At 46.6% G+C, this 14,870-nt stretch overlaps 1 pseudogene; it reads right to left on the minus strand.

Annotated features, from left to right (window-relative positions):
• Positions 1-8,586: 8,586 nt before the first annotated feature.
• Positions 8,587-14,870, minus strand: part of LOC136510734 (protein SOSEKI 4-like) — a 51,734-nt pseudogene continuing 45,450 nt past the window's right edge.

Here is a 14,870-nt window from a genome sequence, read left to right on the forward strand (position 1 = left end):
TTCTCAAGCAAGTCTCAACAGCCGACGCCGCCATCGCCAAAGCTTCAACCCTTGTAAATCTTCTGCCCCGTCAAGCTCTTAATCAAGTGGTCTTCTTCAGATTCACATCTGTCTCGACGGTAATGGTGACCAGCGACCATGTCCCTGAGGTATGCTTTCAAGCTTTTATTCTCCAAGTACCGGCTGCTACCCTAACTTTCCTTTCTTTTTAAATTTATTTTATCCAATTTCTAGGAAATAAGGAACGAAGTCTTAATTCCATCGGCTGTTGTTTCCAATGTCTATTTTCTTGGGCCTATGGGTGACTCTGACCCATCTGATTTTATTGACCAAGAGACCAACCAAATCCCCTTCAAACAATCTACGGTAGATTTGTCTTCCTGGACTATCAAAACCCCCTTCAGAAACTGGCCTAAAATGCCCAAGGGGTGGAGAGATTGGTTCCATAGGGTATCTGAGAAAAAGGGCAGAGATTGGGAGGTGTATGATTTGAATCAATCTTTGACACTCTCGTTGTCCGGGATGGAGAGGAATGATTCACTCTTGATTTTCACATCTTATTTCTGGTACAATGCCCTGAACGGTTTCGTTTTCGGTCATGGCCCGATGACCATTACCCTAGTCGATGTTTACATGCTGACCGACCTTAGAATAACTGGATCAATGTAGCCTTATGAATACTTGAGCACTGGATCCAAGAGATTAGCCAAAATATCAAATTGCTTAGGATGGGTAAGTTATATTATGAACCATATTGGGGACGAATCAACTGTCAGTGAGAGGGAATATGTGGCTTTTTTGAATATGTGGTTGGAGAGATTCATCTTCTGTGGGTCGTCTTGTGGTCCGACTTACAACCATAAGCTTATGGCAGAGCATCTGACAGTAGGCAAGAACGTCCCCCTTGGAAAGTATCTACTAGGGGCTACTTATCATCTGATGTATCAGGTAGTTGCCCAATTACTGAAAAATGAACCAGTGCATACTATCAGTGGCCCTTGGTGGTTGATGCAGCTATGGCTGAATCTGTATATGCACAAGATTGTAAGACCTGATCTTAGAAATCTTAGCTTTCCTTCCTCCAACTTTGATGAGGAATATAAGGGTGAAGAAGGAAGAACCCACCAGTGCACGAGCTATGGCGAGGCTGCATCGGCCATAGTAATTGATGTCGATGTTGGCCATCTCTTCAAAAAATTTTACAGAGGGTTTGATGTAGACGTCCTTACTTGGTTACCCTTTGATGAGGATGAGAACAATGAGCTAATCTTCTCTTTCAAATTTCGATTTGAATTAGGCTGTTTGGATGAGGCAACGGCTATAATCTTCAATTCCTTCATCAAGCCCTGTGTTCTTCCAGTCGAATTTCATCATGGTCGCGACAAAATGGCTACAGGTTCCTTCATCCTAGGCAACCTTCCAACTTATGAGTTTTACAACCCTTCATTTGTGGCTCGTCAGTTTGGCCTCGGTCAATTGCCTCCTCAACTGTTCTTCAAGAACATACTGAAGCCATGGGAAGATATCAGTGAGGTGACGGAAGCCTCCATAGTCTTTCAATTGGGATCAGATCTTCCTTCCCTTTGCTTGCATGACTGGATTAGGGCTATCTTATCTTCCACTCTTTTTTATTCCTGGTGGAAAGAATGGCGCTCCCACCTCTTCTGTGGGCTGGTTCACCCTTTGTGCATAGCTCTAGACGGGGAATTTGCTTCTGATAGTGTGGTAACTTTTCATTCCCTTCTCAAAGAAATTACTTGGTGAATTCTCCTACCAACTGTTCTAACCGACCATTTCAGGATATTGAATTCAATCCTCCAAGCTTGGATAGGAAAGGGCATCCTATAGATTATTAGCCACCATGCCTAGTCTCAAGAATAGGATTGGCCGCACCTTCACTGAAGAAATTGATGAAAACTCATGCTGCCCCATGATTGTGACTTATCAATCATCCAATCGCAAGATGGTTCAAGGGGCAACTCAGAAAGCCATCATTGGACAAAGACTTCATAGGACAAGACCATCAGCTACTCAAGTAAACGATCCATATTCTCCTCGAACTGACGTTTAACTTCTGATCCCATTCTTTCACAGTTATCGAGCATTGTGTCCCAATCTGCTCTGGGTGCGGAATTGCTGTCCCAGGTGCTTCATTTAGCACCAACTAAACCTCCATCGGCGGATCCTCAAAAGGAGCCGATTTCGGGTGAAATAACTGATGCTTCCATAGCAGCAGAAAATGTGAGTTTCATCCTTGATGCTTGTTAAAGTATTTTCTTTAATTTCTTCATTTACTCAGTTTTTTCATCTTTCATTCGACTTCTTACCATGTCAGATACTCCCTGAGGCAACATCTATGCAAGAGCAGGAGCCTGATAGTCCACTTAATGACCCTGTCGGCATCAAAGGTGATCTTGCTACTATCGACACTCAGATTGTCGATTCGCTAGTTCGGGACATAACTGATGATAAGGAAGTTATATGCTCAATTTATTTTCTCTACAAAAACATGAGCTAAAAATCTTTCCTAATGTTTGCAGATGTTAACGTTGAGAGTCCAAAGTCGATTCAACCAGACATCACCGGTGCATCATCAGCTGTCCCTTCCCCTCAGAGAGAAGCTATCATGGAAAAGGTATTGCGTTCATCTCGCCGTTCATTTCGTCATAAACTGATCCAATCCTCTTGATCAAGATTCTTGTAAATGTAGGCATTTGATCTTTCAGTCCTGAGTTACTCCTTCAATCTTGATGAGTATCTTGATGAGGATGAAATCATATCGTCATCTACTTCTTCCAAGGAAGTTTTCTCAGAAGAGACCAAAAATCAGCTAAGAAATGTTCTGCCAATGTTTGAGAAGAATATATCCGATTTGGTCCAAGACACTGATCCAATGCATAGAGTCTTCTTGGCCATTAAGGGTAATCCATCCCTAGCTCTCTCCAGAGTCTTGCCTCCTTTATCTATCTTTGAAGATCAGGTCCTGAAGGTAAAACAGGCTCAGTGGAATCTGTTTGATCGTGAAACTTTATTGGCCAAGGGGAACTCCAACAGGCAAGAGGCTAAAGAGCTAACACAGTTGATTGATCATTTGAAGAATTACTCCCTCAGTATCGACCTAGAACTATCTCAACTGGAAGCCAGGCATGCGGAGCTTGAGAAGGAGCTAGAAAATGTGAAGGCTACCATTGATCGTCATAAGTCTACCCTGGCTTAAATACCTGATGTCATCTAGCAAAAGAAATAGGAACGGCTGGCCAAAGTTAGAGAAGGCAGAGCCATCCAGAGTAGGCTTGAGAGCATTCCTGGATCAGCCGAAGAAGATAAACAACAGATCACAGAAGTTAACGCCATTCGACTAGAAGTGTTGAAAGCGATCTAGGATGTTCTAGACCTATAATTCATGTATCAACATATGTCTTGTGTAGAACTAATGGCAACCATACTTTCTGCTATCTCACTGTGTTTCTTTGTTTTGGCTAACGAGCCAATTTAAAAATAGCCGATTCCAGACTTCCAATCCTAATCCAATTAAGTCTAAAAACATAGCCTTTATTAAGAGAGCCCTTCGATTTTCTGCCCTAAGTCGCCCAACCGTATTCTTTGGCATTAGTGAGGCGGCGCTTCGCCTTCCATTAATTGTGGTTGCCTTTTGCATGTCCCGAGGCATCTACCTCTTCGCACTGCGGCTTCAAACACCAGCCGAGGGCTCCGGCCTCGAACACATCTGCACTCACAACTGCTCCTATTCCTTTGCACTTCTCCGCCCTCATAGAACTTTGTAGCAGCTTTCCTTCCTTCTTGTAGATCTGATCAACTTCATGGCTGGCGAGGACAACTGTGGCAAGTGTGCGGCGGCGGAGGTCCTAGAGGAGAATATGCCGATGAACCAGCGCCTCCGACGCATGAGGTGAGATCAACACCTTCTGTTTGCGATGATGAACTATTCTGATTTGTTTATAGATTCATTTTAAATGACAGTCTCCATCCTCTTCCTAGGGTCGGCGAGCCCTCTGACGCCGCATCTTCTGTGCTGGCCTCGTCGTTGGATTCTTCTGACTCGTACAACAGTGATGACGCCTAGTATTTTCTTCACGAGTGGAGGGTGGCTTAGAACCGCTATGCCAAGGCGACTTAGGAAAATAGCCAGCTCGAGATCTGCCTCAGGGCCTCTTAGGCTGCCCTTCATGCGGCTGAGGAGGAGGCCTGTGCCGTTTGAGCGTGGCTGACCGAGTCTGACGTCGTGGTGGTGGGTAAGATGAGTTCCACGAACACTTCTAATCTGATTTCCACTGTCTTTATCTTGATAGTTCTTCTATTTTCTGGGATCATCAGCCCAGACAGTACAGTTGGAGTCCCGCCAACTAGCAATGAATGTGGCCGCAGACACCATCAATGCTCAGGGTCCCCTCATCAATAGTTGCCTCCAAGACATCTTGGCCAGCGTTCAGGAAATCGCCCTCCACGGTGTTTGTCGTGGCACGTCGATGGCGCTAACTGCGGCGCAAGTCTAGACTGGGTATGAGCTCCATGCCATGGAGACTGGCTTCCCAATGGGCGATGGCCCTAAGGAACATGAGGACCTACTCGAAGAATTTGTCATTGCAGCGGAGGCCATTGTGGACATCACATCTGCTCAGGATGTGGTGAACAAGGTCATTGACTAGTTTGTACTTAGGGCGAATCAATGAATAAAGTCTCTTGCTCTTCCATGAACGTATCTCAGTGCAATGCCCCTATGTATGTCATGAATGTCTTTGTTTTTATTTTTTGCTCTGGAGGCAATACATATCGTATCGGCTTTCATATATTCGAAGATCTTTATTTTTTGAACTAGAGGTGATACCTTTCTGGTACCGGCTATTAGAGCCGACAACTAAACGAATCGGCTATCAAGTGTTGATCAAATGCTAGGATAACATCCCTTTAAGTATTTTTCGTCGATCGCTATTGATAGGTTGCACCAGAACTTTTCAGACCAAAGGTTAAACGATCGATCGATCCAGGTTAAGCATCTTATTAAATGAAACAAAACTTCCTTTAATAGATCTATCAACTCTGAATTGCACTTATGATTCGACTTAGCGTTCACATACGTCGGCCTATGCCCATCTCCAGGACCAATGCTTATTCTTCCTTAATCCAATGGCTGACATGAAGCCGTGACTATTTACTAAAACAAACTCTCAGAGCTGATTGCTTGCATCAGTTGTTGGCTTTCATTGCTGATTTTAATGAAGCCTCCTTTCCATAACTTGCCAGAAAAGCATTCAAAGTCTGCTAGCTCTCAAAAAACTAGATCAGCTGTTGCGATACTTACAGACTCATCAGCGTGAACTAGTTCAACATCATCTCTATGCCATTGGATCAAACACTGATGCATGTTCGATGGTACACAACAGTTCACATGAATCCAATCACGACCAAGGAGCAAACTATATGACCCTTTTCCATCGATGATGAAGAATGTGGTGAGCAGAGTCTTACTCCTGATTGTTAGTTCGATGTTCATTGCCCCCTAGGTCTTAGATGCATTACTCCCAAAGTCCTTAAGCATCATGTTAGTCTCAATCTGATCTCATGGTCCCTTGCCAAGTTTGCGAAAAGTGGTGTAAGGCATGAGATTGACAGAAGCACCTCCATCCACTAACATCTTATTCATTGGCTTCCCATCAACCAAAGCTTTTACATATAAAGCCTTTAAATGTCGATGGTTGACTGGTTTATCAAATATTGCTTGCTGTATAACTGTCAACTTGGTAACTATCTCTTCATACTCCGATTCATCAAAATCTGAGTAAACTTCTTGATCTACTAGAGCTCTGAACACTGGTGGCAATGGAAAAGCCATTTGAATATTAGCCGATGGTTGCCTTTTATTGGCTGTTTGCTTAGCATGCCATACTTGAGGTTTACCAGATGCCTGAGCCTGTTCCAACTCTCTATTCCTTAGGCGTTGCACCCTTCTCTTCTGGCTTTTTGTCAAACCTCCTAGACACCATTGGCCTTCCTACCAAACATATTCTCTCTTGTTACTTTCTTCTTCATAATTAACCTAGTTTTGATCAACAACTATTTTTCCAAGCCGATTATGAACACTTTGATTTTTTAAGCGCTGATCCAGGTTATCCTGATGATATGCATCTTGAGCATGGACAGACCAGCGGTTGGCTTGAGATTGCCTAAACTCCCAATACAGATCACTGCACTCTAGACAGCTATTCCTAGTAGGCAACTTCAAACCTTCGTTCCAGCAATGTCTGAAGAAAGGATAATTCCAATCAATTCAGCTTGCATTCTTTCATACCTCTCTTTTTCCTATTGACGCTAGTATTCTTGCTCTTCTAACTAACACTGATAATCCTTTTCCTTCTACCGCTGCCATTTATTTAATAGATTTCGAGATGTGACCCACGACTTTGTTGCCCCACCTTTTGACGTTTCTCCCTGCTCATATCAGCTCTTTTGCTTGTCGTGACGTCTTCTAATTTCTTTGTATTCGTCAGCCAATATTTGCATCTCGGGGTCGACTATTCCAGCTTCTCTTGATTTGGTTGATGTCAGGATCTTGGTCTTTCCTTTGAGCAGCCTAGTATCGACCATATTTTGATCTTCTGGGAAAGGATTATCATCAACTTTCATTTTCCAAGGCATATCAAATTTGGGTCTTCCTTGTTGAATAGCCCTCTATATATGCTGCCAAAAAATTCTACATTCATTAGTGGAATGAGAAGTAGCGTTATAGAACTTGCAGAACTTTTTATTCTTCAACTGATCAGGGGGCAACATATCATGATTATCGGGCAACTTGATTTGTCCCTTCTCAAGCAAGAAATCAAAGAGCTTATCTGATTTTGTGACATCAAAGTCATAGCTCTCTTCGACTCCTCTTCCCTAAGGATTTGGTACCATTATTGTCTTTTTGCCCCAATTCCATTCAACTACAGCAACCTCTTCTTCTTCATCTTCATAGCCGTCATCGACTGAATATGGATTATAAGCTTCGGCCACTGTGGTACTCTTCTAGAATTGGGTATCTCTACGTATACTCTAGAATTGGCTATTGAGCGCTGCCACTCGTTGAGCCAAATGACCCAAGTTGTCAATTTTTTGTCTCGGTAGTTTTTCTTTCTATGTTGGCAGCATCCCTTGAATGGCCAAAGCAGCTAGCTGATCATCAGCCAAGTTTAATGAAAAGCATAAATTTCTAGTCTCTTGGAACCTCTGAAGAAACTTAGTGCCCGATTCATTAGTTTTCTGCCTTATAGTTGTCAGATCAGTAATCTTCTTTTCTCCAGTCCCAGTATAAAAATATGTATGAAATTTCTTTTCTAGGTCAGCCCAATTGGCAATGGAGTTGACTGGCAGTGATGGAAACCAAGTGAAGGCTGGTCCTGACAGAGACAAGGAGAAGAAACGAACTCGATGGACCTCTTCAACAGATGCTTCGCCCAACTGTGTAAGATACCGACTGACATGTTCTATTGTGCTTGTGCTGTCTTGGCCAGTGAACTTAGCAAACTCTAGGAGCCTATAATTTGCAGGAAGACCAACCAAATCATACCATTCTAGATATGGGCATTTGTACGAGAAGGTCAGTCCTTTTGGCTTTAGACCGAACTGATTCTTCATCATCTCGGTCACCTTTAGCAACAACTCGTCAGCATGTGAATTTGGATTTCTCTGCCCTTGCTGACCCATCTGTGGATTGAAATCCCATGTGCCTTGATACCCTGGATTTAGAATCATATGAAGGGTGTTATAATCTGTGCCATACTGATACCCCTGTGGAATCTCTATCTACTGGGTCCTTTGCGAGTTTGCTGCTTGAAGTCTCTGGTTATAGACATTAGGATCTATATCTCTACGGATCCTTTGAATTGATGATGCTATTTTTTGAGCCGATGATGGTATGTGGCCTGATTTGCCAAAATTAATCATCTGGTTCTGACCTTGCCCCACCGATTGTTGCACATGCTACACTGACGATCCAGGATTATATTGTATCTGATTTGTAATAACACCTTGAGCTTGTTCAGATGAACTCTAAACTACCTGGACATCATCATTACCAGCTGGCATTGCTTCTTGACAACTGGTACTGACTTGATTAGTCACCTAGGTCGATGGATGTGGAATGTTGTAATAAGCCAGCCCAATCTGATCAACTGGAAACCCATGAAACACCTCTTTCATGGCATTGTGGAATGTGTCTAAGAAAGCTTCATTATGGCTTGATATGGCATCACGAACAGATTTGTTTATAGCTTCTGTGAAGAAACGCCTATCTTCAGCTTCATCTACATCTGTCTATCCGTGCAATAGAACTCTTGGTAGTGGATATTTCTGAACAATTGTGTTGTCACGTGTTTTAGTGTAGGACAACAAACACTTATTCTAAAATTCTTCTATAGCTTTGCCGATGACATCTTTATCTCCATCAGGCAGGTCTTCGTAATATACAATAAGGATGTCATTGTTGTTGTAAACCGCCATGACGATTGTAGGGTCCCACCGAGCGTGCCAGAACGTGCGTCGGCACGAAAGTTCGTCCCGTGCCGGGGCACATGAGCAAGTCTAAAGGGTCTACTCGATGGAGCCGGGGCACACGTGCCAGTCAATTTGACCCTGCAATTGACAAGGAGAGAAAGCTAATCAGTAATTTAAGACGGAACATGGCTGTGTTGCCAGACAGTCCCGAATGTGCGGCTCTGAGAGCCAATGTGGAAGGAAATCGACTAAATAGCCGATTCCAACATACTCATAAGAATAAATTAATTAAAGCTCATGGGGTCGTGGAAGAAAAATCGGTTATCATTCAGGATGAATATCATTATTTAGACAAATATTAATCAATGGCAATAGGATGTCAACAATAATCAGTCTATGCTAAGCCAATGACTGCAAGTAACCGAAACCCTTTTTATACAAAAGAAGCAGCTCATCATCATTTAACCATTTAATAGAGATAAATCTAATGAACATGTTAGATCTTATCTATCATTATGACCAGTGGGGCATGAGGCAGAATCATGCAGGCCATAGAAACAACGATTAATTCAATGACCCTAACTTATTACTAATATCAGTGGGGCATGAGGCAGAATCATGTATGCCGTAATACAATAATAAGATCATGGGGCTAACACATCTTTCAACCTATCTTTACTTCAACGGTCTTGTGACATGAACTGCATATGTGAAAGCACTCGATATCGGCTAAAACAGCTGATTCAGGCATAGCGCATAGTTAAGGTTATGCCCTATCAGGAACAGATCTACCAAATAATGATCCCCACTCCACGGTGCTAATAGTGGGGTGTGAGGTAGAATCACATAGGCCATGATAACGGGCCATGGAACGGTTTTCGTTAGCCAACATATCTATTCAAGACCAGACATGCCTTAACCACACACTATGCACGATCAAGATTGACATAAAACAGTCGATAAACCATAACTCATCGTTTAAGATGCAGATTAAATTAGTTTAGATTAACAAACGATGGGTTAAACAAGATATAAGGCCGATCTAGATCAATCCCAATCGGGCAAAGTGATATTGATGTAATTAAATAAATAATGAAAGCAATAAGTAATATCAGTAACTTAATGAATCTATCCAAAGGACACCATCCTTAGATAGAGCCAATAACTTGACCTTAATCTAGTTCGACCAGTGGAGGTTGACCGGATTGATGCAGCCGTACTTGAACTAAACAAGAGTCGATAACTAGCTTATACCTGAGTCACAGTGGAGGTCGACCAAATCAATGCAGCCATATGAACAGAAGTATAAGCCATGACGGTACTTACAGACAAGCCGGAGGTCGGCCGAACCGATGTAGCCCTGCTCGCTGAAGAACTCGATGAGATATACTCTGCTCCTACCCCTAAGGGGTGGCCGAAGCCAAAAAAAGTAAGTAACTTGTATTTGATTGATTGTGTGTCCTTTACAATAGCCGGGGTCCAATATTTATACCCGGAGTATAAACATGAATCCTATTCGAGCATGACTCATTACAATCTACGGCATAGAAGAAAACATTCCTAATTTAAGATAACTTGGACTCTAATCTTTCCTTTTTTGTAGAGTCCGATATGTAGTTTCCTGGCGCCAACCGTAGCTCATCATCGCTATCTGCTAACTTTATTCAAAGAGACCCAATTCCAGAGTCAATCCTTATGCAATCGATTCTTTGATCGACAAAATTTTGGAAGCTTCTAGTTCTCATGTTTTTCTCTCCAAATTTAGGTGTAAACAGATATAAAAAAAAAACTGTTCACATGGGGGCTCCCCACGAACTTAACGATTACATTTGCTGACTACTTCTACTCCAAATACTACTGTGGCCGGTCGGCAGCATTGGCTGATGCCAAAGGAGAGGCCACGGTAGATGCCGCCGGACATAACCACCACCACAAGGGCCCCGTCCGGTTCCGCTCCCTCGACTTCGGCAAGCACAATGGGTACCTCAAGGGCATTGAACCCATAGATGCTTAGTAGAAGAACATGGAGCTCTGGGCCTCCTCATGTAGTCGAGGCAGCTCCTAGACAGGGACGCTGCCTGCTGAAGTATGGCCGCCATGGCTGAAGGATGTCTGATCAAACTTTATGAACTGGCCTACCTGAGCGGCTGCAAGGGCGAAACCCCCCACCAGCGCAGTCCTAACCGGCTTCCTCTCCGACAAAACTTGCCCGAAGAAGATTCACCAGAAAGAGTCCATGAGCGGCTCCATCCTGACGAAAGCCTCATAGACGATGACGAAGCCGGTGACGTGCAGTACCCTCTAGTGCGCCACCTCCTTCGGTGGAAGCAGCCCCTTCTCGGCGAAGGCGGCCAGCACCACCCCATGCACGCTGGATGACCTCCACCTCGACATTGCACTCCAAAAGCACGAACAGGTCTGTGAGTCCTCCTTTCCCTCTCCCTTTCCCTATTTAAGGAGGAGATGCAGCAAGGATTGGGACGCAAAAACCTCTCCCTTCCCCCATTCAATGCGGATGGGAAATGATGGGACACGCTCTGACCGATGGGACGCACCCTGCCCGACAGAACAGTGCCTAGTCAGACAGGACATGGCCTAGGTATGGCCCACCACTACCACATGCTGGGCGTGAGAAATAAAGCGCCACCACACGCAGGTGGCCCTCCGCCTTCCCAGGTGGGACTAGGAAAGGCCCAACTACAGGATTTCCACCTAGGAGAGACCATCGGGCTTCCTGAGTTGATCAGATGGCTCAAGCAAACGCCGAGAGACAGGTAAGGAGCAGAGGGACGCCCCATGTGGGCCATGCTAACTCTGTCATGAACGACGAGCATGGATCCCAATCAGACATTCCAGATTGGAGCTCCTCAAACCCCGTCACTCGAGTCATCAAGGTAACATTACCAACCCCCACTATTTCTTTATATAATCATTCATACTAGATATACACGCATTCATTCATTCCATACATCCAAAGCATTGCATATGCAGTCCAATGCATCACAACGCTCCGTGTTGCATCACAAAGCAGCAGTTGCCTCATTCAACATGAGCAGCGACCGACCGAGGTTCGAACACCGGCCCACGAAGGGCTCAAGGCTGCCTCATGTCAAACAGAGCCAGGGGAGAAAACGCAGATGAGCCTCGAGCGGCCCTCGTCCAGTCTGCCCTGAAGAAGACAGGGAATCTCAACCTTCTCGTTCGATCCTAACCTCCGCCAAACCCATAGAATCTCCATTGAGGGGAGGCCAGCGGACCACCCAGGTCAGTCTTTAGAACAACCTAGGCATCTGCCGGATTGTAGGTTAAGGAGCAGTGGAATGTCACATGAGGGCTATGTCGACCCCGTCATGAACGATAGACCTGGATTTCACTCGAATGTACCTGTTAGCGAGCTCACCAAGCGCGTCACTCGAGCCATCGAGGCAAGTGACGTTAGCTTAGCCCCTCCGGTTGTGAGAAACCGCGGATAGAGTAACGCACAAAACTCAACAGACCCCTACCAAGCCCAAATAGGGCTCAGGGGCTCAAGACACCAAAAACATCTCGGCTACGCCCGACGCATGCGCCCGATGCCAGGATCCACGAGCTTCGTCTCACCTGATCCCTAAACTACCTCGGCTGCGCCCCACGTGTGCACCCAATGCCAGGATCTGCGAGCTCCATCTCACTCGATAACTAAATTGCCTCGGCTACGCTCGACACGTGCGCCTGACACTAGGATCCGCGAGCTCCATCTCGCCCGATCCCTAAACTACCTCAGCTATGCCCGATGCATCCACCCGACACCAGGATCCACGAGCTCTGTCTCGCCCGAGCCCTAAACTGCCTCGGCTGCAACAACGCGTGCACCTGACGCCAGGATCCGTGAGCTCCATCTTGCTCGATCCCAAAACTGCCTCGGCTGCGCCCGACATGTGCGCCAAATGCCAGGATCCGTGAGCTCCATCTCGCCCGATCCCTAAACTACCTCGACTGCGCCCGATGCGTGCACCCGACGCCAGGATGCACAAGCTCCATCTCGCTCGATCCCTAAACTGCCTCGGCTATGCTCGACGCGGGGGCTCGAGGCTAGGATCTGCGAGCTGTGTCTCGCCCAATCCCTAAACTGCCTCAGTTGCGCTCGATGCTAGGATCCGCGAGCTCCGTCTTGCCTGATCCCTAAACTGCCTCAGCTATGCCCGACGCGTGCGCCCGACACCAAGATCCATGAGCTCTATCTCGCTCGATCCCTAAACTGCCTCGGCTACGCCCGACGCGTTGCTCGATGCCTGGATCTAGGAGCTCTGTCTCGCCCGATCCCTAAACTGCCTCGGCTGTGCCCGGTGCGAGGATCCGCGAGCTCCGTCTCCCTCGATCCCTAAAACTACCTCGGCTGTGCCCGACATGTGCGCCCGACGCCAGGATCAATGAGCTCCATCTCGCCCGATCCCTAAACTGCCTCGGCTGCGCTCGATGCCAGGATCTACGAGCTCTGTCTTGCCCAGTCCCTAAACTACCTCGGCTATGCCCGACGCGTGGGCCCAACGCTAGGATCCGCGAGCTCCACCTCGGCCGATCCCTAAACTGCCTCGGTTGTGCTCGACGCGTGCGCATGACCCCAGGATCCACGAGCATCGTCTCGCCCAATCCCTAAACTGCCTCGGTTGTGCCCGATGCATGTGCCTGACGCCAGGATCCATGAGCTCCATCTCGCCCAATCCCTAAACTGCATTGATCCCTAAATTGCCCGCTGACAAAACCCCCTAGGCGATTCTGCCCAAATGGCATGGGGGCTCGGGGGCTACACCCGCGGGTGCGCTCACGCGCACCCGCTGACGAAACAAAACTTCCCCCACTAGCAACACGAAAAAAAACCCCTAGATGATTCTACTCGAATCACTCGGGGGCTCGGGGGCTACACCCACAGGTGCGCTCGCGCGCACCCGTTGTCAAGACAAAAATCCCCCAAACGATTCTACCCGAATTGACCGGGGGCTCGGGGGCTCCTGTCGGGTTCATAAACTCAGGGTCCCTCATGGACCAGCTTCACCAGCAAAGGCTTAGCCCAGTAGAGGATGTTGAGAATGATGCACAACACCTGTGCTGGCCCAAATACCTTAACGACGGGCCAACCCAATCTCCGACCGGAAGGTATGGCCGTGGAGAAACGGCGCTCGCTTCCGACTTTGACCCGCCTCCGGATGACCTCTCTGACCGAAAGGCCTAGCCAAACACCACTTCTGACTCTGACCCACGTCTCCAACCAGGGATGCGCCGAACCCCTGCATACAGCTCTTCTCCGACTGGCGCAATCAGAGCCGATTGGGACCAACCGACCGGGGAGCCCACTCGGTGAGGACCAGGGAACGAATGGAGAAAGTAAGGCAGGACACCCAAGTCAACCATAATACCAAGGACTGTACCCTGTACACCTATTGGATAGTACCCTGCGATCTTCCTGACATGACAGAACCCAAGCAGTGTTGTAGGCGTCGATATTTTCCCTATAGTGTTGTGGGCGCCATCAACTCCCATACCTGACAAACACGGTAAGGCTCCCCCCACATGCCTCTAGGCATCAATAGTATTGTGGGCGCCAACATTTACCGTACCAGGCGAACATGGTAAAACCTCCCACATGCATATAACATTAATAGTGTTATGGGCGCCTACAATCATCTTATACCCAACAGCGTGGGCAACAACACTTGGCATGCATATACTCTCCCTCTCTCACTTGTAAGGCCATCCCCTTCATCCATAAAAGGGGATGCGTTCTCTCCCAATAGATAGATCCCTAAGTTCACTTACATTGATTCACCCTCTGTAACATTAGACACTCTAAAGTTATACAGAGCACATGCTCAAACACTTAGCACATAGCGGAGCTCCCGCCACTCTCAGCCCTTCAGACCAGAGTCCGACTGAACCTCTTTTACCCCCCATCTATCGCCCTTCCGTTTGTAACCCCACAGCAAACTTCGAGCACCTGGGCTTAGGAATAAAGTCACCAACTAACTCAAACTAGACATAGGGCACGTTGCCTAAACTAATATAAACCATGTGTCATTGAGTGCTAGGCCACCTCCGATCACAACGTACAGCAAAACTACAAATATTTATGTGTTGGTCATTTTCAGCACCGACACTACCACATAAGCCACCAAGGCTCTAGTGTGCTCAGCTACCAGCCCAAGGCCGAGACCCCTTATATTTATAGCCCCCACAAAAAAGAGTCATTGTACCCCTTCACTAGGCACAGCTCGGGGTGAGCGGACGCTCTGGTCATATCGACCTGACGCAGGACCTTAGTGTTCGGTCAACAGATGCTCGCCAGGTGTCGCCTCTGTTCAACCTCAGTCGCTTGATCTCAACGGTCAAGTGATGACCGGACACAG

Source organism: Miscanthus floridulus, chromosome 16 (assembly GCF_019320115.1).
Source record: "Miscanthus floridulus cultivar M001 chromosome 16, ASM1932011v1, whole genome shotgun sequence".
Classification (NCBI taxonomy): Eukaryota; Viridiplantae; Streptophyta; class Magnoliopsida; order Poales; family Poaceae; genus Miscanthus; species Miscanthus floridulus.